Here is a 13,086-nt window from a genome sequence, read left to right as displayed (position 1 = left end):
CAATTTCCATACCATAAGTCAGAACAAGAGCTAAGATATGATTAAAGTGGTGTGTGGACTCATTTACATTTTGAGCAAAGCCAATTGAGTCTAATAATAGATTAAATGCAGTGTTGAGGCTGTCATTCTCAGCATCTGTGTGGATGTTAAAATCGCCCACTATAATTATCTTATCTGAGCTAAGCACTAAGTCAGACAAAAGGTCCGAAAATTCACAGAGAAACTCACAGTAACGACCAGGAGGACGATAGATAACAACAAATAAAACTGGTTTTTGGGACTTCCAGTTTGGATGGACTGGCAAGCTTTCAAATGAATTAAAGCTCTGTCTGGGTTTTTGATTAATTAATAAGCTGGAATGGAAGATTGCTGCTAATCCTCCGCCTCGGCCCGTGCTACGAGCGTTCTGGCAGTTAGTGTGACTCGGGGGTGTTGACTCATTTAAACTAACATATTCATCCTGCTGTAACCAGGTTTCTGTAAGGCAGAATAAATCAATATGTTGATCAATTATTATATCATTTACTAACAGGGACTTAGAAGAGAGAGACCTAATGAGAGACCTAATGTTTAATAGACCACATTTAACTGTTTTAGTCTGTGGTGCAGTTGAAGGTGCTATATTATTTTTTCTTTTTGAATTTTTATGCTTAAATAGATTTTTGCTGGTTATTGGTAGTCTGGGAGCAGGCACCATCTCTACGGGGATGGGGTAATGAGGGGATGGTAGGGGGAGAGAAGCTGCAGAGAGGTGTGTAAGACTACAACTCTGCTTCCTGGTCCCAACCCTGGATAGTCACGGTTTGGAGGATTTAAGAAAATTGGCCAGATTTCTAGAAATGAGAGCTGCTCCATCCAAGGTGGGATGGATGCCGTCTCTCCTAACAAGACCAGGGTTTCCCCAGAAGCTTTGCCAATTATCTATGAAGCCCACCTCATTTTTTGGACACCACTCAGACAGCCAGCAATTCAAGGAGAACATGCGGCTAAACATGTCACTCCCGGTCTGACTGGGGAGGGGCCCTGAGAAAACTACAGAGTCCGACATTGTTTTTGCAAAGTTACACACCGATTCAATGTTAATTTTAGTGACCTCCGATTGGCGTAACCGGGTGTCATTACTGCCGACGTGAATTACAATCTTACCAAATTTACGCTTAGCCTTAGCCAGCAGTTTCAAATTTCCTTCAATGTCGCCTGCTCTGGCCCCCGGAAGACAATTGACTATGGTTGCTGGTGTCGCTAACTTCACATTTCTCAAAACAGAGTCGCCAATAACCAGAGTTTGATCCTCGGCGGGTGTGTCGCCGAGTGGGGAAAAACGGTTAGAAATGTGAACGGGTTGGCGGTGTACACGGGGCTTCTGTTTAGAACTACGCTTCCTCCTCACAGTCACCCAGTTGGCCTGCTTTCCCGGCTGCTCGGGATCTGCCAGAGGGAAACTAACGGCGGCTAAGCTACCTTGGTCCGCACCGACTACAGGGGCCTGGCTAGCTGTAGAATTTTCCACGGTGCGTAGCCGAGTCTCCAATTCGCCCAGCCTGGCCTCCAAAGCTACGAATAAGCTACACTTATTACAAGTACCATTACTGCTAAAGGAGGCCGAGGAATAACTAAACATTTCACACCCAGAGCAGAAAAGTGCGGGAGAGACAGGAGAAGCCGCCATGCTAAACTGGCTAAGAGCTAGTAGCTGCGCTAAGCTAGCGGATTCATAAAAACACACAAAGTGAATAACGTGTAAATAATTTAGAGGTGATTCAGCAGAGGGAGTACTTTAGTTAAGGCACGTGAAGATTACACTGTGAAGCAAATCGTTATCTAGGTAACTAGATCAATCTAACTGCGCAGATTAAACAGCTAACAGATACAGCAAAACACCGCTGTGCTCCGGAACAGGAAGTGATACAATACCGCAGTGAGAGCCAACCACCAGTAGAGGCAATGGTTCACTCTCAATGGTTCAGTACACTCGCAATGCTCTCTAAGGTGTCACTGAATGTAAGATTCTTTGATTTGATATCTGTGGCATGTTCTTTTGGGGGGTGGGGGGTGGGGTGCTGCAGCATAGCACGGTTGTTTGACACAAATTTGTGAAGGCATAGACCTCCCTTTGCACACAGCTCACATGCCTTCTTTGCTAGTAGAATGGTCTTTTCAACAGACTCAACACTGGTGACACCGTCATCCATATAAAAGTCTCTGGCAACAAACTGGCCCTAATGGGTGTGTGTGACTGTTCTTTGGCAAGGTGCTTTAATCTATAGTTTGCACACCCTGGTGAAGATATGGCTTGAAAAAGATGGGCCTTCATCCTGAATTCATTTGAAGGTGTGCTTGCGTTGCCATTCTTCCACCATGAGATGTGTAGGTAGTCACAGTCATTCTCTGAGACATGAAACTGATGAAACGTATCAAACATCAGAGGAATGTGACGTTGCTGAAAACGAATGAATACACCTGTCAGACTGTTCGTCATGTCTGGGCCTGATAGAAGGGGTTCATTGAGGCTGCTTTCCTTCTACTTTGCCAAGTAGTCGAACGCTACTCTCTGCTTTTCAGGCTTGTGGTGATAAACACCATGGTGAGGTATGTACCATTTTTCTGCATAAGTACTTTCAGCACATACCTCCTCTGCATCGCACCCGTCAGTAAGGTCCTTCATGTAGTTAATGTAGTCGTTCTTGTACCTTTCATTTGCAATGAACCTCCTTTTCAGGTGACTGACTAATGGAGTCACTGCAGGTATTTCCTTCACAGTTACTCTGTGGCAGTAACTGGTTGACAATTGGGAATCCAAGTGAGGTGCTGAACAGCCAAAAATACTCCACCCTAAGTCTGTGAAAATGGCATCATCCTTTCCTGTTATGACCTGTCTTAGAATGAGAGTTCTTGGACAATTGTACCTGATCAGTAGTCCCGCTTTGCAACTAGGGAGAAGAGGTCTTTGGCCTGTAGTTGCTATGAGATGGCACCATCTTTTGGCCATTTCGTGCATTGGTATATTCTTTCTGTTCACAGGTATGCTGTCTTTTGTGTAAGCAGCCAGCAGTTTATGTACAGTAGAATCCTCTCCTGCAGAACAGATGTCCTTTCACTTTTCAAGACCATACTTTCACCCATCATGGTAGTGAGTTTCAGTTAACTAGGTACGAAGACTGCTGCAGTTCATTATTTACTTACTGCTCAATGAATGTTGTCACTTTGTGTATCCAGGAGAGCATACACAAGTTTTTCTCTGGATGGATTCTTGTCATTCGACACCTACCTCGGTGCTATCCTGGAGGGGTTTTCTGACATTGGCTGGTGACACTAAGGGACAGAGCAGGTGTTGGTACTGTTTCACTGTGTTGCACTAAATTTTCCTTTTTTGCCTTTTCTTTTTTTCACCTTTTCTGTAACTGTAATCATGAAGACGGGATGTTGTTCTTTGCACAAGTCACACGTGTGGCAATGCCGGCACTCCTTTGCACGATGATCGGGATTTAGACATCCATAACACAGTCTGTTGTCTTTGACATATGTCCTCCTGTATTACAGTGTTCCTTTCAGGAAATCTAGACATTTAGAAAGCTGGTGACTGATATCCTGGCATAGCATGCAAGGAGCCTTGACTTTTTACTTTTGTTATTGTCTGCTTACTATTTTCCACCATTGTGTTGAAGACACTGGCTTTGTTCTTTTGCTTACCCTTGTGCCTTTCTTGTCTTGACAGGATTCAGCTGAATGGAAAGCAAAGAGAGAGGTGACTGCACTGCAGGTGGTTTCGGCCTCCTTAAACATGAACTTGGCAAACTTTGAAGCTGGGGGAATCCTTTCTCTCTTTCAGATGTAGTGTCATTTGGCAGTTCCTCCTTGAGGCTAACCACTCTGGCAGTTTCCACATCAACTTCTGATTTTCCTTGCAGTCATTTAAGATGCTTAATGGCCTACATGGCCTGCAGACAAGCTTTTAAGAAATCTGAGAAATTTCTCAGTCCTTCCGCATCCTTAGACTATTTTTGGCCAGTTGGATAACTTTTCTCTAAAGGGCTTTTGGATGATGAACGGCTGGCCATACCTCTGACTGAGCTTGTTCCAAGCATCACTGTAAACTTTGCTGTTACTATGATAGAAGGTCCCTTCGAGGCAGTTATGGGATGAGCTGCCTGCATATCTTTTGAGGTAGTGCAGCTTATCAACGGTGGAAATGTTCTGTCTATGAATGCCATAAATGAAACTTTCCACTCTATGAATTCAATCGGATTGCCATTAAAACAGTGGGCTCTGATATTGGAAGTCTGTCAATAACAATACTGTCCTGAACAGCTTGTGGTAGGTAAGACACATCAACAGGAGGAGATGGAGTGATGGCTATGCGATGTGGCAGGAAGAATGAAGCTTGGTGGCATAGGGTCATGAAGGAACTGTGCATCACTCCTCTTTCACTTCTCTGTTGTAAGCTTCAAGTCTGACCTGTGCAACCTTTAAGATTCTTTTCTCGCAAGTGTTCTGATTCACTCTTGTGGTTCTCTAATTCACTTCCGTTCCTCCTCTAAAGCTCTGATTTTGTTCCTTTTGTCTCTCTTCCTCCAGTAGCATCTTATATTCAGCCTCCTTAGCAGCCAACTCTACCACCGCTTCTGCTCGCATGGTTGCATCACTGGAGTGCACGGAACGATGACTGGCATTCAGTTCTGAGGCAGAGCAGCCATAAATGGACTGGGCATAGTCGGGCTGAAGTAGCTCAAACAAGCACCACTGTTCATGTTCTGCATCATATTTGCCAGTTATGCTGGTCAGTCTGTTATACAATATTTTAACGATGTCGCTCCTTAGCACAAGCATCGACTTTACACCTTAGCTCAGTATCAGGTGTGCCATGCCCTCTCAGATCATCATGCACTTTCATAATATCCATTTTCCTTTTTCCTAAATCATCCGCAAGGGATGCCATGTGCTTTTCTGTAAGCTCAGAGGTTTGTTCTTTGCATGTTTTATGAGGTTGGGCTTTTCACTGTTCATAAAAGCAAACAAGTCTCTTTGTCCTTTTGCTCTGTTCTTCTCTACAGTATGTCAGCATTTTTTTCAGTGTGAACTCGCACTCATTCGCAGCTTCTGGCTAAATCTGAAACATTACAAAACATATTGACTGCTAGGCCCCTCCTGTACAATAGTGAGCACTGTGTACCACAAAAAGTTCTAATCCACCTTAGTAGTTGAAGAAAAATATTTGACTCACGGACTGCTAATGACACCAAAGTTATATTGGTAAGTAAACAACCGTATTTTATGCAAGAAATTAGGTCCAGGTTGTTAAAAGCAGCATTTCTCCTTTAATTCGAATTGCCTTATATATATTACTTAACAGTTCAGCAAGAATTTGTGTTTGTTTTGTAAAGTCTCTTTTAGTTCTTGTCTGACAGCACCTTGTTCTGCTTCCTTTTTGGAGCATTTACTTGTACAACCCCTGGCAAAAATTATGGAATCACCGGCCTTGGAGGATGTTTATTCAGTTGTTTAATTTTGTAGAAAAAAAGCAGATCACAGACATGACACAAAACTAAAGTCATTTCAAATGGCAACTTTCTGGCTTTAAGAAACACTATAAGAAATCAGGAAAAAAAATTGTGGCAGTCAGTAACGGTTACTTTTTTAGACCAAGCAGAGGAAAAAAATATGGAATCACTCAATTCTGAGGAAAAAATTATGGAATCATGAAAAACAAAAGAACGCTCCAACACATCACTAGTATTTTGTTGCACCACCTCTGGCTTTTATAACAGCTTGCAGTCTCTGAGGCATGGACTTAATGAGTGACAAACAGTACTCTTCATCAATCTGGCTCCAGCTTTCTCTGATTGCTGTTGCCAGATCAGCTTTGCAGGTTGGAGCCTTGTCATGGACCATTTTCTTCAACTTCCACCAAAGATTTTCAATTGGATTAAGATCCGGACTATTTGCAGGCCATGACATTGACCCTATGTGTCTTTTTGCAAGGAATGTTTTCACAGTTTTTGCTCTATGGCAAGATGCATTATCATCTTGAAAAATGATTTCATCATCCCCAAACATCCTTTCAATTGATGGGATAAGAAAAGTGTCCAAAATATCAATGTAAACTTGTGCATTTATTGATGATGTAATGACAGCCATCTCCCCAGTGCCTTTACCTGACATGCAGCCCCATATCAACAATGACTGTGGAATTTACATGTTCTCTTCAGGCAGTCATCTTTATAAATCTCATTGGAACAGCACCAAACAAAAGTTCCAGCATCATCACCTTGCCCAATGCAGATTCGAGATCCATCACTGAATATGACTTTCATCCAGTCATCCACAGTCCACGATTGCTTTTCCTTAGCCCACTGTAACCTTGTTTTTTTCTGTTTAGGTGTTAATGATGGCTTTCGTTTAGCTTTTCTGTATGTGAATTCCATTTCCTTTAGGCGGTTTGTTACAGTTCGGTCACAGACGTTGACTCCAGTTTCCTCCCATTCGTTCCTCATTTGTTTTGTTGTGCATTTTCGATTTTTGAGACATATTGCTTTAAGTTTTCTGTCTTGACGCTTTGATGTCTTCCTTGGTCTACCAGTATGTTTGCCTTTAACAACCTTCCCATGTTGTTTGTATTTGGTCCAGAGTTTAGACACAGCTGACTGTGAACAACCAACATCTTTTGCAACATTGCGTGATGATTTACCCTCTTTTAAGAGTTTGATAATCCTCTCCTTTGTTTCAGTTGACATCTCTCATGTTGGAGCCATGATTCATGTCAGTCCACTTGGTGCAACAGCTCTCCAAGGTGTGATCACTCCTTTTTAGATGCAGACTAATGAGCAGATCTGATTTGATGCAGGTATTAGTTTTGGGGATGAAAATTTACAGGGTGATTCAATAATTTATTCCTCAGAATTGAGTGAGTCCATATTCGTATTCCTGAATTATCTTTGTGAAGGATTTCGATCTGCTCCTCATACAAAGTAGCATCATCTCTCACCATTTTACATTAGCTTTTGTCCTTTAGTCTTTTTTGCTTCTTTTATCACCACACTGTCATCAACTCACCACTGCCCTTGTGCTTTTCATCTGTATGAATTGTCCTTTTTGTCCTTTGTAGTTTTCGGTGCAGCAGGTTAGCTGTAGAGGTGAAACTCTTACTGTAGGGATCCCTGTAATACAGTTGTATGCAAAAGTTTGGGCACCCCTGATAATTTTCATGATTTCCCTTTATAAAACATTGGTTGTCTGGATCAGAAATTTCAGTTAAACATTCTATAGCAGACGAACACACTGAAAAGTGAAATGAAGGTTCTAGTATTTACAGAAAGTGTGCAGTAATTATTTAAACAAAATTGTCATTTTATTGATTTGAATACATTTAGCACTAATTACTGGAAAACAAAATTGTTTTGGTAAGCTCATTGACCCTTGACCTCCTTACACAGGTGAATCTAATCATGAGAAAGGGTATTTATGGTGGCCATTTACAAATGTTTCTTCTCTTTGCATCTCTTCTAATGAGTGGCAACATGGGAGCCTCTAAACAACTCTAAAATGACCTGAAAACAAAGACTGTTCAACATCATGGTTTAGGGAAGGATACAAAAAGCTATTTCAGAGATTTCAGCTGTCAGTTTCCACTGTGAGGAACATAGTGAGGAAATGGAAGACCACAGACACAGTGCTAGTTACGGCCAGAAGTGGCAGGCCAAGAAAAATCTCAGATAAGCTGAAACGAAGGATGGTGAGAACAGTCATAGTCAACCCACACACCTGCTCCAAACACCTACAACATGATCTTGCTGCAGATAGTGTCTCTGTGTATAGTTCAACTAAACAGCGCACTTTGCACAAAGAGATGCTGTATGATGCTGTAATGCAGAGGAAGCTTTTTCTGCGTACACGGCACAAACAGAGTCGCTTGAGGTATGCTAAAGCACATTTGGACAAGCCGGCTTCATTTTGGAACAGGTTGCTGTGGACTGATGAAACTAAAATTGAGTTATTTGGACATAAAAAGGGGCGGTATGCATGGCTGAAAAAGAACACAGCATTCCAAGAAAAACCCTTGCTACCTACAGTAAAATTTGGAGGTGGTTCCATCATGCTGTGTGGCCAGTGCAGGTACTGGGAATCTTGTTAAAGTTGAGGGTCACATGGATTCCAGTCAATATGAGCAGATTCTTGACAACAATGTTCAAGAATCAGTGACAAAGCAGAAGTTGCACAGGGGCTAGCTCTTTCAACAAGACAGTGACCCTAAGCCACTGCTCAAAATCTACTAAGGCATTCATGGAGAGGAACAAGTACAATGTTCTGGAATGGCCATCTCAGTCCCCAGACCTGAATAGTATTGAAAATCTGTGGTGTGATTTTAAGTGGGCTGTCCATGCTCGGAAACCAACAAACCTGACTGAACTGGAGATGTTTTGTACAGAAGAATGGCCCAAAATACCTTCAGCCAGAATCCAGACTCTCACTGGAAGCTATAGGAAGTGTTTAGAGGCTGTTATTTCTGCAAAAGGAGGATCTACTAAATATTGATGTATTTTTTCTGTTGGGGTGCCCAAATTTATGCACCTGCCTAACTTTGTTTAAAGAATTATTGCACACTTTCTGTAAATCCTATAAGCTTCATTTCACTTGTCAAATATCACCGTGTTTGTCTGCTATATGATATATTTAACTGAAATTGCTGATCCAAACAACCAATGATTTATAAAGGAAAATCATTAGGGGTGCACAAACTTTGACATACCACTGTGTGTATGCTGGTGAGTTTACCGTTTATTTTCTTCTTTTAACACAGTACATCTTTAATAAACCATGGTAAAACACTAATGTAAGAGCTTGTGTCTCATCATGGGTCCATAAACTGTTAAACTGTTATGCTTTATGCATGCGAAACTATTTCTGACAGCTGCAGCCTTACTGAAAAATTCTGCTATCAGGCAGTGGAACATAAACAAATCTCATGTTACCCTTACCCTATTTCCATATAAAGGCAGGAGGCATAAGGCCTTTTTACCCATGAATTATTAAAATAATAAGAAATTATTTAAGCAAATATCGAAAAATGGTAATGTGAATTTAAAGCAGGTAATTAACCTGTAATGGGCTTGCTGCTGTGCTTTCCTTTGTGGTTCAGTTCTTTCTCTTCCAGCACAGGTTTGGCTCATCTCACAAGTCCAGCTTTGCCTTTAATAACTTCTGAAACTCTCCCAAATGTCCATTGGCTTCATGGTAAAGTGTCCTCAGTGTGCATTACAACATCACCAATCTGCAGGTTCCTTTCAGCGCTGTGCCACCACTGGCTTCGAACATTTGCCAAATTATGCCAGTAGAAATGCATAGGTGGCTCATTAAAAAAACAAGCAGCTCCCACTGTTGGCTCTACCAGCAGCCCTGCAACCACTGAACAGTGTTTTGCATCCATGCCAGGGTCCAGGACTGCCTGTGAATCACCAGCAGATGCACCATGCTCCAGCACCTCTGCGCCCATGCTGGGGGCTCAAAACGTCTGTGCTCCCCATGTTCAAGCCCCCGGCTCTGCTATGTCCACTCCTCCGGACTTAAATATGGATTGCCCATCTCAGCCCGTTTCAGTTTAAGTGGCCGTTTGGGCAAATTCAGAAGTGTTTAACACAGCATGGTATCAAACCCAATGTTGTGCATGTTGTATTTTATGCCAAATTAGGGGTTCTTTTTTTGCCCCCCCCCCCAAAAAAAGTACAGATGCCTGCCCACCCAAGCTTGGCATCTTGGCAATGACTCTGATCAGGACTGAGAAAAAGATATGCAATGTACAGAGACATCCTGGATGGAAACCTGCTTGACATCAGACTGCCAGTACATCATTTAGCAGGACAAAGACCCTAAGCACACAACCAAGATATCAAAGGAGTGGCTTCAGTACAACTCTGTGAATGTCCTCTAGTGGCCCAGCCAGAGCCCAGACCTGAATCTGAGAACATCTCTGGAGAGTTCTGAAAATGGCTGTGCACCGATGCTCCCCGTTCAACCTGATAGAGCTTGAGAGGTGCTGCAAAGAGGAATGGCAAAACTGCCCAAAGTAAGGTGCGCCAAGCTTGAGGCATCATATTCAATAAGATTTGAGGCTGTAATTGCTGCCAAAGGTGCATGAACAAAGTATTGAGCAAAGGCTATGAATACTTATATATATGTGATTTCTTATTTTTTTTTTTTTTTTTATAAGTTTTAAAAAAATTCATAAAGACTTTTTTCATGTTGTCATTATGGGGTGTTGTGACCAGAATTTAGAGGGGGTAAAATGAATTTACTCCAGTTTGGAATAAGGCTGTAATATAACAAAATGGGGGAAATTAAAGTGCTGCAAATACTTTCTGGTGGCACCATATGTGGCCTTGTGACAGACTGGAATCCTGTCCAGGGTGTACCTTGCCACATGCCCTGTGGCATAGGCTCTTGGGCCATATTGTTTCCAATGAAATAGAAGTCAAAGTAAATATAAGGCTGTGTGTTTATTTTATTTTATTTGCATTTTCCATACTGTCACAAATTTTTCTGATTTGGTGATGCATTTTACATTATTTAGGAAACCGCTTTTCCAGTCAAGACCATCTATTTTCTAACATCTGTAAAATTGTATAAGAACTTATGAGTTGCTTAATATTTAATACGTTTCTTAAATATTCCTGTGCTGTGTGCACTTTTGCTTTGCATGCTCCTGTGAGTATTTATGACTTTATATTATGTTGGCTGCTTTGGCCAATCAGAATGGCTTATTTCACTGTGTGATTTGACTGTCGTTCAGACTGATTTTTCAATAAATATTAAAAAGAGCACCAGCTTTCGTCAGTCTTGTAATTGATATAAAGCGCCTACACACTGACGGCAGGTGGCACTGCGGACTGCACGTCCCAAAGAGGTTATATATGAGAATTTACTTGGAAACTCGTTTTATTTTATGGAAATCAATACAAACAAATTCTTCTCCGTTTTTTCTGTGAAATGAGACGTTATTGGCTCCTCGCTGTTGCTATGCCCTATCACTTTGTTGATTGGCTCACACCCCTGTCATTTATTCGTCAAATCACTTTAGCCAAAGAAACTCATTTTGTCGAAGGCAAAATAGTTCACGTCCATCTCATGCGTTTACCAGCTGCTGCGTTTCTGGATGGTATTATCCACTGAGAATATTCATTTAAATCATTGGTATTATCCTGTTAATAATCAAAACAGCTCAAAGAGCAAAGCTTTAAAAGCAAGAGGACACGATGTGATTTTTTAAACTTAATTATTAAAGTAAAACTGCAAATACCCCAAAGTGAGACTGTTCACTTATGCTTCTCAGACAAAAGTAGTAAACGCCCCCCCCTTCTTTCTTTACTGTTGTTATAGTTTTTTGTTCAGTAAACCTTTTTCTTGGATATTGTGTTTTCAGCTATGTTATCATTATTGAAATGTTGCTGTGTTTTCCAGTTACTTTGAGACAAATTATTTTTTTCCCTTTTTTGTTGAGGAAAATTACCTTGAGTCAGAAAAGGTTTATTAAATGTATTTGGTGATTTTGGATCTGCTCAATATAGTTCCTTTTACAGTTTATTTTAAGATGTTTGAAAATCTTTTTGATGTCACAAAAATTCCACTAACATCCTGAAGATTTCTACTCACACATATTGCTGTTTGGTGATGCAGGTCTGCTTCAGACCTTTGACCACTTTCTTTAACATTCTTGAAAATCCAATTTATGATGTTATAAGGCCTGCATCATGATGTCACAAAGTTGTATAGTAACCAAAAGTATTTCTTGAGTGGTGATGCATGTCTACATCAAAATATTTATTCCTTTCTTTAACATTCCTAAAAGTCCATCTTAAAATGCCAACATTCCTAAAATTCATAAAGTTCTATTGTGCTGTGTCCAAAAATATTTCTTGGTCCATATATATATATATATATATATATATAGTCAGAAAAGAAATGCACAATTGTTGTATAAGGTGCTGTCTACTGGAACTAGACATAAAAGCTAAAAAAAAAATATATTTTTTTTTTTGCACAGTCTGGCTCCATGTGCATTTTGTCTTTGAAAGAGAATTGACTCAACATATCAGTTTTTAATAATTCTTGAATATCTCCCTTCATGATGTCATAAAGACCTTTGTTCTACAGACATAGTACATCATTGATCATGTGGATTTGCCTCTGAATATTTGCCCTTACCAATTTAGTTTATTGTTTTGTTTGTCTGTTTGATCCTTACCGCTTTCACCTCAACTCTCTGTGCCCTTCTTACTCTGTGTGCTGCTATACAATGCTGCTGGAACCTCAGTTTCCCTGACGGAGTCTTCTCAAGGGATGAATAAAATTCTATCTAATCAAATCTCTGATGGGATAGGCACCCCCTTCATGACCCTTCATTGTAGCACAGGGTTGAAGATGAGTGAGTGAATGAGTGTTTGACCCTTTTTAAACTTAGCTGCCTCATTAAGCAGCAATGTCTTCCTGAAACCCTTCTCATTCATTTCCATCCAACTTGTAACTCGCTCAGTCACATCAGAATAAGAGCTTGTGCCCCATTGTTAGACCACTGCATTGTTCTTTTATTTGTTGTTAGTCAAACCTGTGCACACAACAAGCAAAAGGCCCTGGTGATTGGCACTATTCCCACAGTGTGATGTACAGCGGTGTAACTAAGTGGGGATTAGCAGTGTAGCAACCATACCCTTATGGTCCTTCTGCTTCTTGCAAGTACCACATATCAAGTAAGGAGCAGAAAATGAAAGAACTAGAACAAGAAATAAAGTGTTGGAAAAATAGGACTTCAAATCTGGAGTACCAAAGAAAAAACCATTGTGGGGCTGCTTACGTGTTGATGGTGTTTATTTTTACTATTATTGTTGTTATTATTATTATTATTATTTGTTTGTTGATTGTTTTAATATTATATGCATTGTAATGTCACTGTAATATCAGCTTAATTGTGCATGTTCACCTCTGGTTTTATCTAGTTTAGAATTTGCATATAATTTTGTTCATTTTCTATGCCTGCTTACTCCAATTGAGGGTCAAAGTGGTGGGGGGAGAAACTGGAGCATATCCCAGCAGTCACTCTGG

The sequence above is a fragment of the Thalassophryne amazonica genome, chromosome 4 (genome assembly GCF_902500255.1).
Source record: "Thalassophryne amazonica chromosome 4, fThaAma1.1, whole genome shotgun sequence".
In the NCBI taxonomy this organism is placed as follows: Eukaryota; Metazoa; Chordata; class Actinopteri; order Batrachoidiformes; family Batrachoididae; genus Thalassophryne; species Thalassophryne amazonica.
This window is presented reverse-complemented; position numbering follows the sequence as displayed.